Source organism: Rattus norvegicus, chromosome 20 (assembly GCF_021556685.1).
Source record: "Rattus norvegicus strain SHRSP/BbbUtx chromosome 20, alternate assembly SHRSP_T2T, whole genome shotgun sequence".
NCBI classification, from domain to species: Eukaryota; Metazoa; Chordata; class Mammalia; order Rodentia; family Muridae; genus Rattus; species Rattus norvegicus.
This window is the reverse complement of record NC_141553.1, coordinates 30,520,247-30,533,826: the sequence shown is the minus strand read 5'-3', so window position 1 is coordinate 30,533,826 and position 13,580 is coordinate 30,520,247. Positions and strand designations below refer to the sequence as shown.

The following is a 13,580-nucleotide window of genomic DNA, read 5'->3' as shown; positions in this document are numbered from 1 at the left end:
GTAGAGCACTTGCCTAGGAAGGGCAAGGCCCTGGGTTCGGTCCCCAGCTCCGAAAAAAAAAAAAAAAAAGAACCAAAATAGCTTCAGGAAGTTCCTGAAACTGACCAGATTCACTGGGCCTCTCCGTACCAGGCTAAGCAACAAGCTACTCATAACCCAACACCTCCTATTAGGGATACACTGGCCTGGGCTCTTAGAGACCTTTCTGCTTCTCCATCCTTGAGATCTCTGTGAAAGGAGACAAGATGGGCTGGAGAGATAGCTCAGTGGTTAAGAACACTGACTGCTCTTCTAGAGGTCCTGAGTTTAAATCCCAGCAATCACATGGTGGCTCACAACCATCTGTAATGAGATCCGATGCCCTTTTCTAATGTGTCTGAAGACAGCGACAGTGTACTTATTATGTATAGTAAATCAATCAATAAGTCAATCAATCTTTTAAAAAAAAAGAGAGACAAGACACATTGCTTAACGATATCTTATTGCCTAATGAAGCAAAGGACACTCTTACAACACCAGCATAAACAATGAACCCAAGGACCACTTTCTTACCTGGTACATTTTAGGCAGGCCTTCTGCTGTTTCTGAAGTTTCTAGAACAGGTAATATTTTCCCTAGTGGGTTTGTCCTGTTGAAGTTCCTGACAGACCTCTTTGAATTGACTTTTTAAAAAAGTGTATGTCTGTCCGTGTGTGTATGTGTGTGTGTGTGTGTGTGTGTGTGTGTGTGTGTGTGTATTATTCATCTGTGAGTGTGAGCACACGCATATGTAAGTGGAAGTGAGAGAACAACTTCACCTGCGGTCCCCACCTTCCACCTCGTTTGAGATAGAACCTCTGGCTCACCGCTACGTGCACTACACTTTGTCAGAAAGCCTGCTGGTATACAGGAGACTTCTGAGGCTTAAGATTCCAGGACCTAAGTCTATCAATAACTTTCCAGACAATTCAGCTTGTCTTATCTCTCAGAGCAAAATGACTCAGGTCTTATTTCTCTCAGCAGCTAATAGAGTGCTACTGTTTCAGTCCTTGCTCTCCCAAGTTGTTGAGTATAAGGGATGAAGGGGTCTGGTCAGCAGGAGCCCGCTGAGCAGGGCTCTGACAGGCTTCACCTTCTCTTCCATTCCCTCTGTGTTAAAACAATTTTAAACCACTCTTCCTTTCCCAGTCCTGGGCTTTGGCTCATTCCCAGGTTGGTTCTTTTTTTTTTTTCCCCATTTTTTCTTTTTTCTTTTTTTTTTTCTGGAGCTGGGGACCAAACCCAGGGCCTATGCACTTGCTAGGCAAGCGCTCTACCACTGAGCTAAATCCCCACCCCACCCCACCCCCCCGTTAGTTCTTTTTTAAACCATTTAAACTATTCTATGACTACCATTTGGTTAGTTACCTCTCTTTCAAGCCCAGCCCTTATTCCTCAGCGTCTCTCTCAGCGTCTTCCTGAGTTCACTGCCTGCTGGTTTACATCCATCTCTCGGTGGCTCTCTTAAATCTCTCCCTTTGTCTCCTTTTATTCTCTCACTATTTCCCAGAATCCTTTCTTTCTGCTAGCGTCCCACCTCCTATTTCCTGCCTCAGCTCATTGGCTATCGGCTTTCTTATTGACAGGGGATGCTTATAAGAGATTCTCTCTACACTTCTGCCTTGCTAAAAAACTGTTAGATTACATTCCAAAAGCTGGCCGCAAAGGTCTATTTCCTTATTTGGCCACTTCCTCCTCCTGAGGCTGACTACCAAGGTCCAGCTATTAAGTATTAAAGTCCAGCAATCAAAAGCCCCTTTTGGCTCGCCTGATTAACAAGCCCGATTCAAATTAAACACCTCATCCTAACATGGAATCTCCTCTTGTTCCTTTATAAACTGTCATTTTCTGATGTGCCACATCTGTGTCTTCTCTATCCAGCGGCAATCCTTTGTCCTTGGGGGACAAATACCCCTCCTCTCTCTCCCTGACTCCCTCCCCCTTCTTCCTCATCCTCTATCTTCTCTCTTACTTCCTGTCCTGGAGCAAAGAAATCTGCTTTGCGGTAAGAATTTAGTCTTGATTTAGTCTCAAGGGTGCTGAGCTGATACTTCTCTCAAGGGAGGCCTGCGGACCCCAGTATTTTCTAGGCCTGCTAATGGCTACATAGCCATTGACATCCCCACACACCCATTACAGGGGATAAGGGAAGGCAAACAAGATGAGACCCCTTACCCTCTAACACACACACACACACACACACACACACACACACACACACACACACACACACACTCGTTAACTAAGGGGAGGTCTGGAGAATGACCATTGAATTCGGCTTAGGCAGCAGACAGCGCAGCACATTCCCTAGGGCTAAGGGTTTGTGTCACCCTGTAGAACAGCCTATGAGTTAATTCTAATTCCTGGAGCTGGGAGTACAGCTTAGTTGATAGGGTGCTTGAGCCTGCACGAAGCCTTGGGTTGGGTCCCCAGCACCTCAAAAACCAAACAAGCCGGTGTATGCCTGCTATCTCAGCGCACAGAAGGGGGAGACCAGAAGATCAGAAGTTCAAGATCATCCTTGGCTATTGAGTTGGTTCAAACCAACCTGGGCTAAATAAGACCATTACGAAAAGGAAGAAGAAACCACCTAATCGGCAGTACCTCAGAACATGTCCTTATTGAAGATAGGGCCATTCTAGGTATTGTTAATGCAGACAAGGTCACATTGGAGTGTGACAGGTGGCCTAGAAGGGGAGGAGAGGCTCACACAGCACACCATGTGATGATAGGTATAGAAATGGAGAGATGCTCCTGCAAGCCCAGGAATGCCGGAAAAGCTGGTGGACCAGAAGCTAGCGACAGTCAAGAATAGCATCCCAGGCCTTGGATCCTGTCACGTTCTATTCTGACTTCTAGATCCCAGAGCTATGAGAGAATAAATATCTGTTGTTTTTAACTACCCAGCTGTATTGTCCTGGCTGTTCAGGGCACCTGGTATGGTTGAACCTATGAGTTCAAGAACAAACTGGGCAACATACCTAGTTGCTGGGAGCATAGCAGGAAGGTCCTTGCACCCACAAATCTCCAGAGAAACCAGGCATGAAAAGCATGTGGTGTTTGTCTTTTCAATGAGAAAGACATGTCCTTCCATCCGGAAACTTTGCTGACAAGGGGTCAATTGTACTGGATGGTTTGTGTGTCAACTTGACACAAACTGGAGTTATCGCAGAGAAAGGAGCCTCTCTTGAGGAAAAGCCTCCATGAGACCCAGCTATAAGGCATTTTCTCAATTAGTGATCAAGGTGGGAGGACCCAGCCCATTGTGGGTGATGCCATCCCTGGGCTGGTGGTCTTGGGTTCTATAAGAGAGCAAGCTGAGCAAGCCAGGGGAAGCATGCCAGTAAGTAACATCCCTCCATGGCCTCTGCATCAGCTCCTGCATCCTGACCTGCTTGAGTTCCAATCCTGACTTCCTTTGGTGATGAACAGCAATGTGGAAGTGTAAGCTGAATTAACCCTTTCCTCCCCAACTTTGTGCCATCTGTTGTGCCCGGCCATATCAAACTCCTATAACCAGGGCCGGAAGTGGCTAGTAATCTAAATGACCCTTACTGTCAAGGGCTCTCCCAAGGCCTCCACGTTCTCGATATGACTGAGACCAGGCTAGACGTTTCCTTAGGTCCTTAAGCTAGTACAGGTCACCTCTCTCTGGAACCCTTCTACTTGGGAGAAATGGCATGTGCCCTGGGTAGACTTTCAATATAATTATGCTTCCTTGCCTGCCGGGAATTGGATTACAGCAGGAAATTGGTTTCTGAATTACTCTGTGTTTCCATTTGTTGGGAATAAACCTCTTGGTATCAGAAATCCTGAAGTCTTGGTGCAGGTTGACAAAGTCAATCTGAACAGAGTGTATCGTCTCCGAGGTTCACCTTCCCTGAGACCCTCTCAACTAGACCCCCCATCTCAAAATCAAAAATTAAAAATAAATAGCTACTTGGTGCATGTGTGGATTTATTATAGGGGACATATGTAGGAAAGATACACAAGCAGTTTGTCCGAAACCTGAATATTCAAAATTGGAAGTGAGACAAGTTCCAGAAATTTCTGAGCACCAACATGACCCCACAAGTGGAAAATTCCACACCTGCTCTCATGGGAGAGGCCAAAGTCAAAATGAAGGTGCACATAATAATAATAATAATAATAATAATAATAATAATAATAATAATAATAATAATAATAATAATAATAATGACAACAATAATAATAATAGCCGATGACGAAGTTGACAGTTTTTTTTCCAGGAAAATCTGTGGGTTCCACTCCCAAGATATTTCACCGTCTATGTGCAAATATTCCAAAGTGAGAATAAGTACTGAACTATAGAATAGAATGCATGGTGGCACCCAGCTTTAATCCCTGCACATGAGCTCTGGGCTACACAAGACTGCATAGTGAGATGCTGTCCTATCCATGCACTGAAAAAAAAAAAAAAAGTTAGGTTGAGAGATAGAAGAACACTCTTGGCGCTTGCTTGTCGGCCAGTCAGCCAGTCTACATACCATCTGGTTAGGTGCACGAAGATGGCTGTTGCCCTGTTGCAAAAAAAAAAAAAAAGAAAAGAAAAGAAAAAGATAAAGTCAGGTTGGGCAGGGGGATACCTTTAATCCCAGCACTCAGAAGGCAGAGGCAGGTGGATATTTGTGAGTTTGAGACCCTCTTGCTCTACAAAGTTCCAGGACAGCCAGGGCTGCACAGTGAAACCCTGTCTTGCAAAAGAACAGTAAAAAGGGGTTGGGGATTTAGCTCAGTGGTAGAGCACTTGCCTAGCAAGCGCAAGGCCCTGGGTTCAGTCCCCAGCTCCGGAAAAAAAAAAAGAAAAAGAAAAGAAGAACAGTAAAAAATGGAGAACAATGGAATATATCCAAAGTGAGTGTCTTAGTTAAGGTTTTACTGCTGTGAACAGATACCATGACCAAGGCAAGTCTTACAAGGACAACATTTAATTGGGGCTGGCTTACAGGTTCAGAGGTTCAGTCCATTATCACCAAGGCAGGAACATGGCAGCATCCAGGCAAGCATGATGCAGGAGGAGCTGAGAGTTCTACATCTTCATCTGAAGGCCGTTAGCAGAATACTGGCTTTTAGGTAGCTAGGCTGAGGGTCTTAAAGCCCACCCCCCACAGTGACACACCTACTCCAACAGGGCCATATCCTCTAATAGTGCCACTCCCTGAGCCAAGCATGTACAAACCATCACAGTTAGCCTCTGGCCTGCACATGCACTCACACATACACACACAAGCTCATGAAACCAGCCAGAGAAACATGTTCAAACTTCATCTAAAAGGAAAAGAAAAAGAAAAGAAAGGGGGAGAGAGCCAGACCTGATGGATGATACAGGCTTGTGATTCAGCTACTCAGGAAGCTGAGACACGACACGGTAATCAAAAGTTCAAGACAGGCTCAGACAATTTAGCAAGACCCTGTCTCAAAATGGTGTTAGGGAGCACAGTGACACAGCATCTACCTAACACATTGTGGGAAGCCCTGGGTTCATCCCAGCACCATAATGGGAGCCAGGGAGAGAGTAAATGAGGGAGAAAGATATGTTATGGTAGGGGCTGGAGAGATGGCTCAGCGGTTAAGAGCACTGACTGCTCTTCCACAGGTCCTGAGTTCAATTCCCAGCAACCACATGGTGGCTCACACCCATCTGTAAAGAGATCTGATGCCCTCTTCTGGTGTGTCTGAAGACAGCTACAGTGTACTTATATATAATAAATGAATAAACCTTTAAAAAAAAAGAGATATGTTATGGTAGAAAGACCCCGTCTGAAAAAGATCCCCAAAAGTTAAGATTCACTGGTACAAACAAAAAACAAAAACAAAACAACAACAAAAACCCGAACCATGAAAAAAACGTTCATTTCCCACTCACAGCAGACCACCTTCCTAATTTTGCTGTCTTAGCGCCCCCAGCGGTGAGCCTGAGTCACACAAGCAGACTCAGAGAGCCAGTTAGACCCAGCTCCTCTGCGGGGTCATCATACACCAGGGAATCAGGCCATGCTGCAAACCAGACTTTCCCTGTGCTTCTCAGAGACAGGCTTTACAAGGGCTTGTCTCTCTTGTCTCTCTTGGTCCCCTCTCCCTCTGTCCTTCTACCTGATCCCTCCTGCTCCCATACATACTCCAACCCTATTGAGTCTCTTCCCCACATTCACCCCAATGGATTCTATTTCCCTTCTCTATGAAAGTCATGCGTCCCCAGCCCCCGCCACAGCCATGAGTTCTCCTTGGTATTTCTCTTCCCAGGCTCTGTGGATTGTAACACAGTTACCTTTTAGTTTATGGCTAATATCCAGTTAGAAGTGAGTTCAGGTTTCTCTCTCTAGGTCCAGTTTACCTCACTCGGGATGATATTTTTTTCTGTCCATCCATTCGCTGGCAAATTTCATGATGTCATTGTTTGTAACAGCTGAGTAACACTCCATTGTGTAAATGTACCGCATTTTCTTTATCCATTCTTCAGTTGAGGGGCCTCTGGGCTGTTTCCAGTCTCCGGCTGTTACAGATAAAGTTGGTCTGAACATAGTTGAGCAAGTGTCCTTATGGTAGGTGGAGCAACCTTTGGGTATAGCCTAGGAGTGGTATAGCCGGGTCTTGAGGTAGATCAATTCCAGTTTTCTGAGAAGTGGCTAGGTTAATCTCTATAGTGGCCGTACAGTTTCATACTCCCACCAGCAGTGGAAAAGTGTTCCCCTTAACCCAGCACTCTCACCAGCACGAGCTGTCACTTGTGCTTTTGATCTTAGCCATTCTGACAGGTCTAAAATGGAATCTCAGAGTCTCTTTGATTTGCATTTCCTTGATGGCTTAGGATGATGAACATTTCTTGGCCATTAGAGATTCCTCTATTGAGAATTCTCTGTTTAGGTCTGTACCCCAATTGGATTATTTGGTTTATTGACACCTAACCTCTTGAGTCCTTTTTTTTTTTTTTGTGTGTGAGTACACCATAGCTGTTTTCAAACAGACCAGAAGAGGGCATATATCGGATCCCATTACAGATGGTTGTGAGCCACCATGTGGTGCTGGGAATTGAACTCAGGACCTTTGGAAGAAGAGTCAGTGTTTTTAACTGCTGAGCCATCTCTCCAGCCCATCTCTTGAGTTCTTTATATATTTTAGATATTAGCCCTCTGTCAGATGTGGGGTTGGTGAAGATCTTTTCCCACTCTGTAGGCTGCCGTTTTTTGTCCTTTCCATGGTCTCCTTTGTCTTACAGAACTACACCTATAATTCCAGCACTCCTGAGGCCGAGAAAAGATGATTGGAACTTGAGGCTGTCCTAGGAGAAGACTCTGAGTGGAGTAGACACAAGGAGGAATGGTAGTATGGACTGGTTTCTTGGGCTGCCTATAGGGCAAAATGCAAAGTTCACATGGCTGGTGTGGGTGAGGGGCACCCATGAAACGGTTTGACAGCTACTTCTGCACAGAGAGCCCTCTGCAAGGCTGCTGAGAAGGCATGAGTCAGGACTGAGTGCTCTCATGGAGGGTCAACGGCGGAAGGTGGCTTCCAAGTTCGTTCTGGGTGTTGGCTGAATCAAGCTTCTTTATGAATACAGGACTCAGAGTCAAGCGCCTCACGACTTGGTTCCAGCCACACATACACCTCCATCAAACTCGGAGCCCTGCACGTGCTGTGGAAGTGCAGACGCACTGCAGAAGTGCTCTCCCACTAAACTTGTTTCATGATTTTTCTGAGAAAACACTAATAACAAAACAAAAAAAAAACCTAAACAAACAAAAACAAAAAAACCCATTTGTTCAGCGGGGCTTGGTGACTCACACCTAAAATTCCAGTGCTGGAGAAGCTGAGATAGGACTGAATTTCCAGGACACCTGTGCTATATAGTAAGACCCTGTCTCAAAAGACAAACAAACAAACAGCAAAACATTTGACACAGTCACAGTGGTGTATCTCTGAAATTCTAGCACTGAGGTGGTGGAGGCAGGAGGATGAGGAGTTAAGGGCCAATCTCAATTACAGAGTGAGTTAGAAGCTAGACTGGGCTACATGAGATAGAGATAGATAGATAGATAGATAGATAGATAGATAGATAGATAGATAGATAGATAGATAGATAGATAGATAGATAGATAGAGAGTTAGTTCTATTTCTAAATGAGGAAGGTACAGGCCAAAGAAATATTCTTTTTAAAGATTTATTTATTTATTATATATAAGTACACTGTAGCTGTCTTCAGACACACCAGAAGAGGGCATCGGATCTCTTTACAGATGGTTGTGAGCCACCATGTGGTTGCTGGGAATTGAACTCAGGACCTCTGGAAGAGTAGTCAGGTGCTCTTAACCGCTGAGCCATCTCCCCAGCCCTTTTTTTTTTTTTTTTTTAGAAATATTCTCACAGCTCAAACTTGGTGACTGAATACATTTATCCAGGTGGCGTGCAGGATCATGGGCGATTCAGAGTAGCTATTTGTCTGAAACTCCAAACCCTGCCTCCCAAACTCCCTTAATTTATGGGGCACAAAGACTACCGCAGAATTCAGGCAAACCTGGTTCAGAGCGCCCCCTAGTGGAGTTATCAGAGATGACTCCAAATACAGACAGATACAGATACAGATACAGATACAGATACAGATACAGACACAGACACAGACACAGACACAGACACAGACACAGACACAGACACAGACACAGACACAGACACAGACACAGACACAGACACAGACACAGACACAGACACAGATACAGATACAGACACAGACACAGATACAGATACAGATACAGATACAGATACAGTGTGAAGTGTTCTTTGTGTGAACACCCAGTCATTGCCCTTTTTGGGGGATGGGGCTAGAGGGGGTGTCCTGCAGTGAGAAGGGCAACCCGTTTTCTGCAGAATGGCACATAGAACAGCCAAGTGATGTCCTACTCCAGGCAGAAGGTTACTGCCATTACTGCTACAGTGCGGCGACTCTATTCAATTAGCAGCCACCATCTTCCAAGCTAGTGGCCAGGGAGGCTTGGACTGAAGACAAACCTGGGACCACAGCATTTTCTAGGTAAGTGCTCTGCTCCTGCATGTGATATGACTTTTCTAGGGAACATACAAAGGAAACATCTATGCACCCCAATAAGCGGAGGATAGACTGAACATAGGAGAAGCGGAAAGTAACTTAAGGTCAGCAATGGCCTCCTGCACTTTTGCTGTTATTTAGTACGAAGTCTGAGGCACCGCCCACTGCGGGTGCGTCACCAGGAGGCGGGATCCTGAGATTCACCTTGAGGTTTGTTTGCCACAAAGGGACAACCAAGCAAAGAGAGTAGCACGTGCAAAGGCCCCAGGACAGCATGACTATCAGACCAACAGGAGAAGTCGAGTGAGAACAGGGTGGACTCTAGTGGTGACTGTAGAGAGAGGAGGGCTTTTTGCCGGCATGCCTGTCATACGCATGCAGTGCCCACGGGAGCCAGAAGAGGGCACCAGATCCTCTGACATTAATAGTCGTGACTGGCTCCGGATTCGCCCGCGGCTTTCCTCTGTCTGGATCTCGCTAGTTCCTCCCGCCGCGTGCTCCGGCCTCCCGCTCGGAATGCCTGTCTGGGGCAGTGGAAATAAGTGCGGGGCCTGCGGGAGAACGGTGTACCATGCTGAAGAGGTGCAGTGTGACGGGCGGAGCTTCCACCGGTGCTGCTTTCTGTGCATGGTTTGCAGGAAATATTTAGACAGCACAACAGTGGCAATTCATGATGAAGAGATCTACTGCAAATCATGCTACGGAAAGAAGTATGGACCAAAAGGCTATGGTTATGGCCAGGGCGCTGGCACGCTCAACATGGGCCGTCGTGAGAAGCTGGGTATCAAGCCAGAGAGTGCTCAACCTCACAGGCCTACAACAAACCCAAACACTTCTAAATTTGCCCAGAAATATGGAGGTGCTGAGAAGTGTTCCAGGTGTGGGGATTCTGTGTATGCTGCTGAGAAGATCATTAGAGCTGGAAAGCCCTGGCACAAAAACTTTCCGATGTGCCAAGTGTGGGAAGAGTCTGGAGTCTACAACTCTGACTGAGAAGGAAGGTGAAATCTACTGTAAAGGGTGCTACTCAAAGAACTTTGGGCCCAAGGGATTCGGCTATGGTCAAGGAGCAGGGGCCCTTGTTCATGCTCAGTAGCGGGGTAAACCCAGTAAGCATGACAAAGAATCTCCATTACCAAAACATGGATGGCCTTACAGCGCTCACTACTGTGCATCGGCCAGCACTCAGCACTGTATATCACACTCTATGTGCACAACCGGGCTGGACAGGAAGCACTGTACTCTCCTGCTGGTTCACTAGCATTTAAGAGCGTTCTTTTGGGGGTTGGGGATTTAGCTCAATGGTAGAGCGCTTGCCTAGCAAGCGCAAGGCCCTGGGTTTGGTCCCCAGCTCCGAAAAAAAAAAAAAAAGAAGAGAAAAAAAAAGCGTTCTTTTACATTTGGAATAAAATTTTGGTTTGATTTGAAAAAAAAACAAACAAAACAAACAAACAAACAAACAAAAAACCAGTCGTGACTGATCAAAATCAAACCTGGATCTTTGATCAAAATCAAACCTGGGGCTGGAGAGGTGGCTCAGAGGTTGAGAGCAGTACCTGCTCTTCCAGAGGTCCTGAGTTTGATTCCCAGCAACCACATGGTGGCTCACGGCCATCTGTGATGGGATCTGATGCCCTCTTCTGGTGTGTCTGAAACAGCTACAGTGTACTCATATACATTAAATAAATAAATCTTAAAAAAAAAAAAATCGGGGTTGGGGATTTAGCTCAGTGGTTGAGCGCTTGCCTAGGAAGCGCAAGGCCCTGGGTTCCGTCCCCAACTCCGGAAAAAAAAAGAACCCAAAAAAAAAAAAAAAAAATATCGGGCTGGAGAGATGGCTCAGTGGTTAAGAGCACCGACTGTTCTTCCAGAGGTCCTGAGTTCAAATCCCAGCAACCACATGGTGGCTCACAACCATCTGTGATAGGATCTGATGCCCTCTTCTGCTGTGTCTGAAGACAGCTACAGTGTACTCATATACAAAATAAATAAATAAATCTTTAAAAAAAAAAATCAAACCTGGGTCTTGGGTGTGATCAGTAAGTAAGTATTAAGTACTGAGCCATTTCTCCAGCACCCAAAGGGGCTTCTCATCGATTCCCAGAGAAATGGAAAGCGGTGGAAGAGAGAATGGTAACACAACCCAACATACATGGCCAGTCACTGACACTATAGATAAACGGCCCAGTCCAGAACTGTCCAATAGACATGGGTACAAGGAATTGTCGCCAAGGCTGGTGGGCCCCATAGCCATCTGGGAGCTCCATGTGGATAAGCTTGTTTTAGCACTGAACCCTAAGGCAGGGCTGCAGCCGGCAGGCACCAACTGGGTACTTAAGAATAAATTACTTGATGGATAAATTTAAAAAAAAAAAAAAAAGCCAGGTGGTTTGTCCATACCCTAATCTAAGAATCAGATCCCTGGTGGTCTGTCCTCTACCGTGAACCCCCACTATGCTCACCCATACAGAATTTCCCCTGACAACCTTGACATCCACCCAAGAGATGGTGTAAGTTCCCGAGACAGCACCCCTTGCCTCAACTTGGCAAGCACTGCTCTTGGCTAGAAGGCTAGGTACACAGTGTACCCTGCCTGTGGGCTGAGGCGGGAGCAGGGTGTGGCCCGGCTCACTCTGTTTGGATGACTGTGCGTTTCCATTCCAACCGTCCTTTCTCCAGTTGGAGCTGAGTCTCCTGCATCTATCGTACCGCGGCTGCTGTGGGCTCTAACCTTGCTTTCACCGTGCAGACCTGGGGCAATAGGAGAGCTGGATCTGGAGAATCCTCGTGAATGTCAGAGTGGAGAGGAAAGACACCAGAGGCAGGTTGTCTTGGTAAACCAGCGTGCTCAAAACTGGCTTCAAGAGAGCCCTTTATCAGGGCTACGTAACCTTAAGCAAGCTGCACCCCTTCCCTTCCTTCCTGCCCACCTGCCTTCCTTTCTCCCTCCTTTCCATGTATGTATGTTGTACGTGCTCATGAGCGTGCACATATGCAGGAGAATGTGCTTGTTGTGTTTGCATGTATGTATATATGTATACAAGTGTGTGTGTGTGTGTCTACCCACAGAGTCCAGATGGCATAATTGGAGGGCAAGCATTTTACCAACTGAGACTCCCCCACAGTCCCCAACCCCGTTTTCTGAAGTCTGTGATAAGAGATAGTGAACCCCATCTGCCGAGACCTTTAAAGAGATGAATACTGTGGGGAAAGCTGGGTTCCCTCTGACATAACCAGATATATAGACCTGTCTACCCGCCAGCTTTGGTTACTTCTAGAAACTTCTGAATCTGTTCGATTCCTGATGACCATCCCTGGCTGTCAAAGCTTGGCTGGCCCTGACAGGAATCTTCAGAAGTGTGCGCTACAGAGCAGGGGTAATCTTCAGACCTCAGGCTTGCAGTTCATGGTTATATAATAACAAGCTAGGGGTGGAGCCAACATGTGAACAAAGGCATGCCTGGTATTAGTACCTGGGCACCATGAGCCATTCTTAACTATGGACAAGAAGTAAAATAAAATTTTACGACAGAGACAGCAACAGCAGCAGCAGAAGTGAAGAGCAATTGAGAAAAAGGCCCTAACATTGTCCTCTAGCCTAAACACACACATGCACACACACACATGCACACGCACACACATGCACAAGCACACATGCACATGCTGGCATGCATATACACATGCACACACATGCATATGCACAAGTACACACACATGCACACATGTGCATATGCACATGCACACATGCACATGCACACAGGCACACAGGCCCACTTGCACATGCACACATGCACACATACACATATGCACATGCTCATGCACACATGCACAGAGATACATGTACACATGTACATGCACACATGTAGAGGGGGGAGCACAGAGGGAGGGAATGCAGAAGGAGGGAGGGCAGGGGTCCATCTGGTGGAAGCCAGGGCTCCTAGTCCAGCTCCATCAGGTGTTCCTGCACCACTCTGAGAAGCCAGTGATTGTGTGCATCCCAGTTTCTTCTTCTGTAGAGTAGATGAGAACAGTAACCAGCCGGCCCCCACCGCAGCAGCCTTGGCTCCTGAGATACTGGCTGCTAAAGTGCTTTGTAAAGTGGAAAACTGTTTCCCAGCCGTGAGGGCCCATCATCCACCCGTGATCCATCCATGATACGGATCTGCTGCGGGTGGCTGAATCACCTCTGCCCTGGGGAGAGAGCAGTGAGAGAGCAGGCAGGTGTGAAGGGTGAGTCTGAGTGGGGTGGGGCACACTGCCAAACCACGGGACTAGGTGACTACAGGAAGGGGACTGTGCCTTGGGGACAGCTCAGACACTTTCAGTTAGCAAAACTTTAGTAATATAAATAAAATGTAACTTCCAAGTTACAGTCACCCACCCACGTGGGTTTTTCCACGCTGTATCTTGACAATACTCTAGATGTACATCTAGAATTCTATGGCTGTGGGTCCTTAACCTGTCTGGATAACTTCGTCCAGGTCTATATATTATCCAACCAGCA

The 13,580-nt window shown here is 46.5% G+C and overlaps 1 protein-coding gene and 1 pseudogene across 1 annotated transcript in view; one reads left to right on the top strand and one right to left on the bottom strand.

The window, feature by feature from the left end:
• Positions 1–1,482, bottom strand: part of Lrrc20 (leucine rich repeat containing 20) — a 108,254-nt gene extending 106,772 nt beyond the window's left edge. The window contains exon 1 of the mRNA XM_087598158.1: positions 1,387–1,482. The gene's annotated coding sequence lies outside the window, so the exon portion shown is untranslated. The remainder of the gene's footprint in view (positions 1–1,386) is intronic.
• Positions 1,483–9,528: 8,046 nt separating this feature from the next.
• On the top strand, positions 9,529–11,094 carry Csrp2-ps1 (cysteine and glycine-rich protein 2, pseudogene 1; annotated as a pseudogene).
• The last annotated feature ends 2,486 nt before the right edge of the window (positions 11,095–13,580 follow it).